The sequence below is a fragment of the Protopterus annectens genome, chromosome 1.part2, assembly GCF_019279795.1.
Source record: "Protopterus annectens isolate FY-2018-M chromosome 1.part2, PAN1.0, whole genome shotgun sequence".
In the NCBI taxonomy this organism is placed as follows: Eukaryota; Metazoa; Chordata; order Ceratodontiformes; family Protopteridae; genus Protopterus; species Protopterus annectens.
Genome location: NC_056727.1, coordinates 905,002,213 through 905,013,169, shown reverse-complemented (window position 1 = coordinate 905,013,169; position 10,957 = coordinate 905,002,213). Strand labels below are relative to the sequence as shown.

At 36.5% G+C, this 10,957-nt stretch overlaps 1 long non-coding RNA gene across 1 annotated transcript in view; it reads right to left on the bottom strand.

Moving 5' to 3' along the window:
• Positions 1-7,106: 7,106 nt before the first annotated feature.
• LOC122792483 overlaps positions 7,107-10,957 on the bottom strand; it is a 22,334-nt gene continuing 18,483 nt past the window's right edge. Inside the window, exon 3 of the long non-coding RNA XR_006363321.1 lies at positions 7,107-7,268. This is a non-coding gene — a long non-coding RNA (uncharacterized LOC122792483). The remainder of the gene's footprint in view (positions 7,269-10,957) is intronic.

The following is a 10,957-nucleotide window of genomic DNA, read 5'->3' as shown; positions in this document are numbered from 1 at the left end:
CCATCTCTTTACAAGGCTCCACTTCATGTTCTTTTTCAGGACCATCAATTTACTTGATCAATATCAAACCAGTAATGAGTATTTCTACCACACGTTCTGCATAATATTTTACAGGAACTAGTAGCATGTCCCACCTCATCACACTGTCTGCATTGTCTTTTACGACTAGCTTGCATTAAATGATTATCTGCACCACAATAATAACATGTTTTGGCTGCCCTAGATACCTACATATTTATTTCTTTCAATTAATAATTTCCATAGAAAGCAATTACATTAATTTGCCTTCATAATAATGTAGGCACACAATAGCATTCTAACTCAATTCCATAATTTTCTGTCATCCATATTTTTATACAAAATATTTGCTATACTATACATTTGAAACTAATGAATCATTTATCTTTTCTGTAACAGCATTAAATTAGTTTTTGCTATAAAACTATTCCATGGGTCAAAGAACGATTTTGCATCAAACAATAGTATGAACATTTCAACTAAACTAACAGTTTCAAATGTAACTTCACAAAAAGTCGCTCTCACTATGTCAATGAATGCTCACACATACTCAACAGAAAAATTCAAGCAGAACAATTATATTGTCCCAGGCAAAGTACCTTTTCAATAGGAAGCCTTTCTTTCAATTCTGATCTAATAACATATCTCAGCCGATGAACAGAAGGATTCCATTTAACATTTTCCCTCACTTTATCTGTAGCCACTGTAAGAACCACATGTTTTAAAAACTTTAGTAACAGGTATCTGTTTTACAGTATCTCTTTATTCTTCAAACATGCCAACATTTCTGCTTGCAGTGCCAGGAATTACATCTAACTCTGTTAAGTGATCTACAGCCTCACACATTTCTTCTTTCCCATCCTCCTCAGGAAAGTACTTTCTGTTTCCAACCAAAGCAATGCATCCTCCTTGTTCAGTTCCTCCTCCATAATTATTTTCTGCAGCATGTCATTGTCATTCTCAAGACCTTCTAATTGTAACTGAGCACCAACAGATTGTGTTAATCCACCTCCCACAAATTTTATGTCCACAAAGCTTTTTTTTCTTCTTGAAAGACTTGTACATTAGTTTTAAACTACAGCACTCCCATCTCAGAATTTGTTTTCTCTTTCATGACTCCCTCCCCATAACACAGGCCTCTGGCTATGCCCATGTGAAAGCAGAAGGTTGTGCTATATTAACATTTACATTAATTGTATACCATAAAAAAACTTTAAATCCATTATTTACACTCATCTTTTTTACATTTATAGTGAAACGTGTAGTGAGAGTAGGAAACAGGTGGAGGAGACCCTGGAGAGGTGGAGATATGCTCTAGAGAGAAGAGGAATAAAGGTCAGCAGGACTATGACAGAATATATGGGTGTAAATGAGAGGGAGGATAGAGGAATGGTGAGGATGCAGGGAATAGAGGTGGCAAAGGTGGATGAGTTTAAATACTTGGGATCAACAGTTCAGAGTAATGGTGAGTGTGGAAGACAGGTGAAGAGAGTACAGGCAGGGTGGAGTGGGTGGAGAAGAGTGTCAGGAGTGATTTGTGACAGACGAGTACTAGTAAGAGTGAAAGGGAAGGTCTACAAGAGGGTAGTGAGACCAGCTATGTTATATGGGTTGGAGACAGTGGCATTGAGAAAAAGGCAGGAGTTAGAGCTGGATGTGGCAGAGTTAAAGATGTTAAGATTTGCACTGGGTGTGACAAGGGTGGACAGGAATAGGAATAAGTATATTAGAGGGTCAGCCCAGGTTGGAAGGTTTGGAGACAAAGCCAGAGAGGCACGATTACATTGGTTTGGACATGTGCTGAGGAGGGATGCTGAGTATATTGGGAAAAAGATGCTAAGGATGAAGCTACCAGGTAACAGGAAAAGAGGAAGGCCTAAGATAAGGTTTATGGATGTGGTGAGAGAGGACATGCAGGTGGTTGGTGTGACAGAGCAAGATGCAGAGGACAGGAAGAAATCGAAACAGATGATCGACTGTGGCAACCCCTAATGGGAATAGCTGAAAGAAGTGAAAAGTGTTTACACTTTATCAACATAAGAGAACCTAACTACACAATTCTATTTCTTTCATCCTTTTTTCTTTTATATTGCTCTCTATCCCAACATTATTTCTTCGACAAACATCTTCTTATTTCAGCTAATACCCCATCCTTTTCCATTTTCTTACTACATTAATTCTTTTTTTCATTTTTTTTCATAGTGGTCGTATTATCAGAAACAGTATTTTATCCCATGTATTAATATCACATTTTTTACTTTATCATACTTCCCATACGGGTCTATATTACGAAACTGAAACCCGTTACAGTGAATACCACAACACCGACTCACATAGCCCCAACCGCAAATACGCCAAACCCCATAAACTGCAAAATTTAGAATCTCGAATCATCATAGTCGGCCAACTCCACCACATGCTACATACTATGTACCCAAACATAATAAATAAAACACATACATACATACACTAACCAAACCCTATTTCTAACCCTACACTAAACCTTACATACATTACTATCTATGCACTTACCTTAACCCGCACCCTAACCCTAAGGTCCGTAACTATCGCATACTTACCCTACAAACATGTACCCAAACAAAACAAATAATCCACACACATATACTTAACAAAACCTTACTTCTAACCCTACACTAAACCTTACATACATTACCTGTCTATGCACTTACCTTAACCCGCACCCTAATCCTAAGGTCCATAACTATCGCACACTTACCTTACGGAGCTATACAGCAGATTGTCCAACCATGACAGGTTGACATTGCGTTTTTTGTGGTTTTGGGCTTTTGCCGTTACCGTAGTTTGCGCTATAGGTGTCGCTCAATTCCGATTTGCTGGAACGGATCTTCGGTCTTCTAATATAGACCCTCCCATATAATATCGCATTCAACTGGATCCGTTTCTAACATATCATGGTAAACCTATATATATATATATATATATATATATATATATATATATATATATATATATATATATATATATATATATATATATATATATATATATATATATATATATATATATATATATATATATATATATATATATATATATATATATATATATATATAGATATATATATATATATATATATAGATATATATATATATATATGTTCTCCCTAAATATGCTATTTTTCCTAGTACATAAGTATTCACCATATATGTATTTTGCTGGAATGATAAATAAAAATTTCAACCTAGCTGTTGTTCTTTATTTGTTCCAGTGTCTCTCTTCACTGTCTTATTACACTTTTGTACTCACCAAATGTCACTCTCAAAATCTTTATTTTCTTTCTTGTGAAATTTATTCCATTTATTTTTCATCTCACTAAATCTGTTACACTTGATTTTGTTAGACAACCGTTTTAACAGCTATTTGATCCTTATTACAGCCTCACTTATCCATCCCTTGCTTTTGGTTAATAGAACTAAATCATCTGCATATGCCATACATATCGGTACTAATACAAATAAGCATGCACTCATTGGACATCCCTATTTTACTCCTCTCTTAATACTTGTTTTTCCCATCCATCCATTTATCATAACCTGTTCCCATGAATGTTCATAACATTTCTTTATTACATAAATAGTTTTTTTCCTATACCAGGTGTTTCTAAAATCTGCCAAACTTTATCAAAGACTTTAACTATACCTTGTGCCATCAGTCTTACTTCTTTATTTTCTTTCAGTATCATATCTCCTTCTTTCCCTATAATTAACATTACTTTTGCTTATCTTCATTTTTACCATATATCCCTTATCCTACTACCTCATAAAGTACTTTCTCCAAAGTGTTTATGGCATTTTCATAAATTATTTATATTCAGTATTCCCTAGTGTTTTAGGCCTCCAGTTTTGATACCTTGTCTTTAATCCTTTTTCCATATAACTTATATCACTCTACCACAAATGTCATCTTCTAGTATATTTTCCTTCATTCAGTCATTTAATATTAAAATAAAATGTCTCTTTCATCTTTATTCATTTCCATATACAACTCACAGATTATACCATCCAATCTTGGCACTGATTCATTTTTACCCTCTTTTGACATCTTCTTTATTTCTTCTATTGTTGTATCATTTTTTTAAAAAAAGTCTTTACTTTTTCAGATTTTTTTCACTTTCCATTCTTCTTACCCATTCATTTCTTTTTTCATACATTTTCTTAACAAAATGCTCTACCACCTACATAAAATCTTCTTGTTTGTATTGTATGTCTTTGCCATTTAACATAACATTGAGCCTTCCTTCTCTTATTTTTACTTTTTCTACTACTATATAAGGGGAAACATCTTCTTTCTCTTTTTCAGAAAGAATGTCTATATAACATCATTTTTTCTATTCTTTTTAGACACGTTTTTTCTATTTCCTTGATTATGTCACTTCCTTGTTCCATCTCTTTCTTATAAGTCTGTAAAATTTCATTCACTTCTTTTTTATTCTTCTCTCCCCTTCTAAATATTTGTTGTTTACTTGTGAGTATGCATTACCTACTACTGCGTCTAATTTGTATAAAATGGACTCGTCATATGATCTTTCCATAGTATTTCTTTCTGTCTTATCATTTCTTCTTCCTATTTAAAAGTTAATCGCTTTATCCACTCTCTCCTTTATTATTTTTCTGTTTCTTCCTATTCTAGCCTATACTGCTCTTTGATCTGAAATCTCTACCATTTTTATTCTCTCTGTTATTTATTTCATGTCTTTACAGTAAATTATGGAACACATTTTAGTCTTAAAAATTCTCCTTTATTTGTCCATTCTCTATTCTTTCCTACTTATAAATCTCTATATTTTATTTCCCTTAACATCTTTACTATCCTGTGCCATTTTTCCATTTTATTTCCTTGGGTTATAGTTAAATCTTCTACCATCCTTAATTGACATATTTGCTAACACATTTTTTTTTTATTTTTTGAGCAACTATTTTCTCTCTATCATATTAGTATATGCATACATTACTATCAGTCTTATACATTTTGGCTCATTCTCATATCATATTATCACTACCCTTCCTGGTACTACTACTGTTACATCTAGAATTCTTCTACATTTGTATAAGAATTTCTGTTCTAGAACACATCTCATATTCTACTGACCAAACAATGTGTCCCCCTCATACTGGCTATATTTTTTCATTTTTTTCTTCTTTGTTACAGTTGGTATCTAGAAAGCAAAAAAAAAATCAATTTTTATTTTTTACACTATTCCATCATCACCAAACTTTTGATATCATTTCTAATGCTATTCACATTTAATGCTAAAATTCCTATATAATAATTTTCGGCACTTTTCCATTATCGGGGCAACAGTTCTAATGAGCTCGCAGTGACCACTGCTGATTGTCTATCAGTTAATACTTTCCTATGCTTGTACCTCGTGGTTATTTAATACACTGACCATCTGACCATCTGTGAGCTAACCTTTCTAAAAATCCATCCCCATAAAATCTACACACTAATTAAGCCACCCTATAATCCCTTCAGATGTGAGGTTAATGTTATAAAAGACTAAGCTACGGCCTGAGCAATTCTATACTGTCCAATACGTAGTTGCCTCTTCTCATCCTATGAGTGATTGTTTTACTATTGCTTTAAATAGACATACGGTCATGTATTGTGTTACAGCTCATGGAAACAGCATTGTAACAAAAAAAAAAAAAACGACAGAGTACAATAATCTAAATACACTCCAAACTTTGTTTACAATCCAGTAAGCGCCACTGACATGTTGACTAGCTGCCTTCTGTTCCAAATAAAAGTTCACTCTCAGTTCAGAAAATTTGAGTGCAAACCAAAGAAAAGTTTCTCGCTGGTTATTGGTACACACTGTTGTACCCGCTAGACTCTTCCCCTCTGAAGGAACCATGAAAGCAGTACTTGGCTTAAACAAGTGCGACTTCATAGTACAGACACACACCGCCAGCAATGTTAAATGTACCACTGAAGTACACTACAATTTCTACACATCACTAATAAAGTGCACCACTTTAAAACCCAACTTGTTTGGAAAAGTGCCATATATCCGAAGTAAGATGCACTTGTTTCCTGGAACTACAGAAGGGTGGAATTTAGCTACAACTACAAGAAAGTAGTTTGGCCAATAACGGAAAGCGCTCATTAACACTGTTGCCCCGATAACGGAAAAGTACCAAATTTTCCTTTGTTGTAAGTGTTTTACTTCCATATCTTATTTTTATTTTCCTTCTGCTAAGTCTCTCATCAGTTGATTTTTCACTATCTTTATCTTGTTCTTCTCCTCCTGTCTCCATTTCTCCCTCTTCTTCCTCTCCACTTTCTAAAATTGCAATTTTTTTCTCTTGATGTAAATTAATAACCTTATTTTTAACAATTTTTCTTTATGTCTTCATTGTTTAACCTTTCTTCACTATCTCTGCCCCATACCACTGTCTCTTTCAGCATCTTCTATAGTAGTATTTTCTTGTCTTTCTTCTGAGCCTTCCACTTCATCTACTCCTTCCGTTTCTATTATGGGACAGTCAAACCAAAAGTGTCCACATTCTTTACATTATCTGAAAACATCTTCATGGTTTTTTTGTTAAATACCCCCTTACCACACATTGGACATACAGTTGTTTGTTACAGTCTTGTACTTAATGATTTTCATCCACAGAAAAATAATGTGGTCCCAGTACCTAATAAATCCTCCATTTACAATTATTGTAATTAAAATATGTTGAATTTTCTCATCCTTAATATTTAATGTTAGCCACACTTTCAGTTTCTCACCCCATGCATTTCTATCATCACATATATTTTTAACTTCATGCCCTTACTTCATAGTGCAATCAGAAAATAATCTTATCTCATGCTCAGCCATATCTGAATTCCTGAACTGCACATTTATTTTCTGTTTTAGTTGTAGTCCCAAGTTCTGAAAAAAGTAGACTTTCCATGGGGCTACATTATTTCCTGTTTTTTCACTCTCAGTCATAAATTATTCCAGCAAGTTAAAGCTTTCAAATGTCACTTAAAAAATCAGCTCCCAAATGAATTAACGCTCTTAAGTTTTTAATGACAAACCCTGGTGGCAAATTAATAATATTCATAATGTCATACCGCTTCAAACTGCCATTTTTTTCCTCTTTTTGTTTTTAACACTGGTCATCTTCGCTATTGAGAAACTGCAAATCTTTGTCCACTCTCAGTTCGTTCTTCTATTCTTCCTTGTCTTGCTGAATCTACATAACTTGTCCTTTCTTGTAGCAAACAAAAAAAATGAAACAATAAAATAGAAACATAAACTGTGCATGGCGAAAAAGCACATAAAACAAAAAACAATAAAAATCCACTTTTTAATACAAAAACACATAAACAAAAGTAAGTGCTTTCACAGAAATACTTCTGCTTCTCCAAACCATAAAAAGGGGTAAAAACCATTGACAATTTTAAAATAACTATTAACCAATCATAAAACATAAATAAAATCACATGACAATAAATTAAAGAGATACAAAGTCTCACCTAAACAATCTACATATCTTCAGCTCTGGTCTTAAACAGACCTTGCCATTTAACCCTTTCCTCTTATCAGCTTGCAGACGTAAAATCCAATAAAGTTCCCTGTATTTAGTATTAGTAGGAAGATTACCCAACGTCAAATCTTTGAACATTCTTTCTATAACCATAAACTTGAAGGAGTGAAGACCCCTTATTTCTAAAACAGGTTTTGCTAGGGGATTTTTATTACTCCCATTCTTAATGTCCCTTACATGTTCCCTCACTCTCTCCATGAGGCTGTAATTGGTCTTTCCAATATAAAAAATGTTTACATTGCTCACACTCTGCTATATAAATCACATGTTTAGTATTACAATCTGCCTTAACTTTGAATTTAAACCTTCCGCCAGTATCATGATGAACAAAAAATACGGTACTATTAATATAACAAAAAAAAAATGAAAAAAAAAAATTATTGCATAGGTAAACCCATACAAATGGGATTTCTGTGAATTTGTGCAGAGCTAATATAGCAGAAAGCTAAATTCTCCAGACTGTGAGCAGAGTTGGAATATTTTCCCATCTGATATTCCAAACTAAGTAAACTTTTTGCAACTCAGTTTGCACTGTGCTGTATTTATATATTTGCTTTATTATTTATATATTTGCTGTATTTTTGTCTGTCCTTTGTTGTTGTCTGCACTGTCTCCCAAGTGTTCTTGTAGTCTTAAACTTGGCGGATTTGGATTTGCCTGCCCTTGCTGTAAATCTGATCTTGGCCATTGCTCCCAGTCCAATCTTATTTGATCACTCAACATAGTGCAGTGAGATTATTTGGGCAGGACTACCCCCTTACTTCTTTGACTTTGAATACTTATGTTTCCTCCCTCTCCACTTTAAAAAAATGTACATTTTATTCTTGACTTTTTGCTCTGAGCCCCCCAGGCCTTTCTGTGTTGGAGGGATGCCTTCTAGCTTATCAGTGGGAGTGGTAAGCACTAGGTAGCCTATCCACCACAACAGGAGTGGTTTCTGGCCCAGAAATTGTAGTTTATTGGCCGTTTGGGCAGTTTTTCCATCCCTTTCAACTTTCTGGTTTAAATACCCACATTTGCACTTGTTTAAGCTCTGTGCAGCGGTGCCAAGCTGAGGTAAACTATTACTAGTGCCAGAAAGTCTGCTCTTCAATTTTTCCCTTAGATATTGCCAGTTCTTTCTCTCTCTCTTGCACTTCAAATAGCTTAATCCCTTTGCACTTCAACAGGTTTTGGTAGCAATTATTGTAGCACACCTAAGAGTAATCAGCAGTAGTTGTTCTTCACGGAAATACCTCCAGTACTTAGTAGTTATGACCACCCCTCCTGGCATGATTAAAGGGCAGTTCCCTGTGCTTTCTCTATTAACCTGGTGCAAGTGGGCATACTGAGGCAGTGTAGCAACTGCCTCATGTATGCAGACAACCCTTTCATCTTACCTCCCAACACTCAGACTTGTGAGAGATGCACTTATATCACCAAATTGGAAGCTATGTACTCTCCAGCCAAGACTGGACTAGCTGGTCAAGAGGAGAAAGCCAACACCTGCACCACACCACACCACATGGAAAACATAGCCCTCCAGAACACCCACCATCACAGCTCTGACATAAAAACACAAACCACACACCCACCTTCCTGGAGGCTCTCAATAGAAATTGACCCAAACAGCAGAGACCTCCAAGACAGAAACGCACTCAACCACCTCAACACAGCACAAACCACTTTACACATAGCTCATCTCCACATCTTGCCTCTCAACCTAAGCCCCTAAGGCTAAACACCTTGCCCAATACACTAATCATAGGTGACTCAATAGTGAGGCACACAGATGTCCCACTAACTAGGTTGAATAAGGAAAAGGTAACAGTCAGCTGTCTATCAGGTGCCAAAATCCAACACAAAACACATGCACTCAGGTCACTCCACAACAAGTACAAGTATGACTCTGTCATTGTCCATGTGGGTGTGAATGACCTGAGATGCACCTCACTGGACTACATGAAAAGAGACATGGTAGAGCTCTTGGACTATGTGGCCCCAGGCAGGTATGACCCTAGCCCTAAGCAATATCCTACCATCACCCAGAATGATACTGCAGCACAAACAAAAAATGACCTGGTTTAAAGCGGCAGAAAGCACCCCTGCACTACCAGACTATAACTCATTCCACACCTTTCAACTCCAAAACATGGAACAAAGCTCTAATGGCGGTGGTGTCTCCATATTTATAATGGATATGCACACCTCCAGACTAGTAGCCTAGCATAACACATCTGAGATATTTTGGGTACAACTAACATTGGGTACGACGCGCAATCCAGGTCATAGCCTGCTATAGGTCCCCACCCATGTACCTAGACTCTTACTCCACATTCCTAAGTACCCTGGAATCTATCAAGGTCCAACCCAACACTCTCATACTAGAAGACTTCAACTACTCCTCCATCAACTGGGAAAACTACTCAAGCACCAATACACTGGCCCAATGCTTCCTGGAATTCATTAATTCCAATGCCCTGGACCATCTCATTCTGACCCCCACTACAGGAAGCAACATCCTTGATCTGGTTATTACTAACATGGGCAACCATTGCTCTACACTCATAGTCAGTCCCTCCCTGGTCAGATCCAACCATAAACTAATCACCATGGAAATCCACATCTCACCCACACCCCCAGCAAAGTGACCACCTTGAAAAACTTCTCCAAAGCTGACTTTGGGCTCCTAAAAACAGAAGTAGCTAACTTCACGGCACCCATGCCAATGGAAAATAGCTGCATGACTGCCGATTCATACACCAATGCACTGTACAAGCATGTACATAAATGCATGGTACTAGCCATACCCAACAGAACCAAGACACTCTCCTCCAAAAAAGGAAGCCAATCTGGTGGTCCCCTGCCATTAATAAACTCTACAACAGAAGGAAGAAATTGTTGCAGAAAAGGGTGAAGTCCCAAGACTGGAAAAACTCCCTTATTAGCCTCAACAAAAAAGTTGAGATCCCGCATCAAATCCTCCAAAGCCAGTTATGAAGGCAATATTGCGGCAGACACTAAAAACAATCACAAAGTATTCTATGGTTATATCAAGAACCTCCACGGCAATACCCAGATTTGCTCTGAGTTACACAATGGTACCTCCTATACTGAGCCAACAGATATTGCCAACATACTGTCTGACAGATTCAGTGTCAACTTTATCCCTCCCCCCCAAAGGACCAATCACAATACCGGAAGAATGCCAGGCACCAAGCATTACTGCAGTGTAGGTTAAAGCTGCACTGTCCAAGGCCAAGAATACAGCTTCCATGGGACCTGATAATATCCCTGGCTGTGTTCTACATGAACTACAAAGTGAACTGGCACCACATCTGTGTGCCCTGGTCAGTCACAGCCTCACCTCAAGC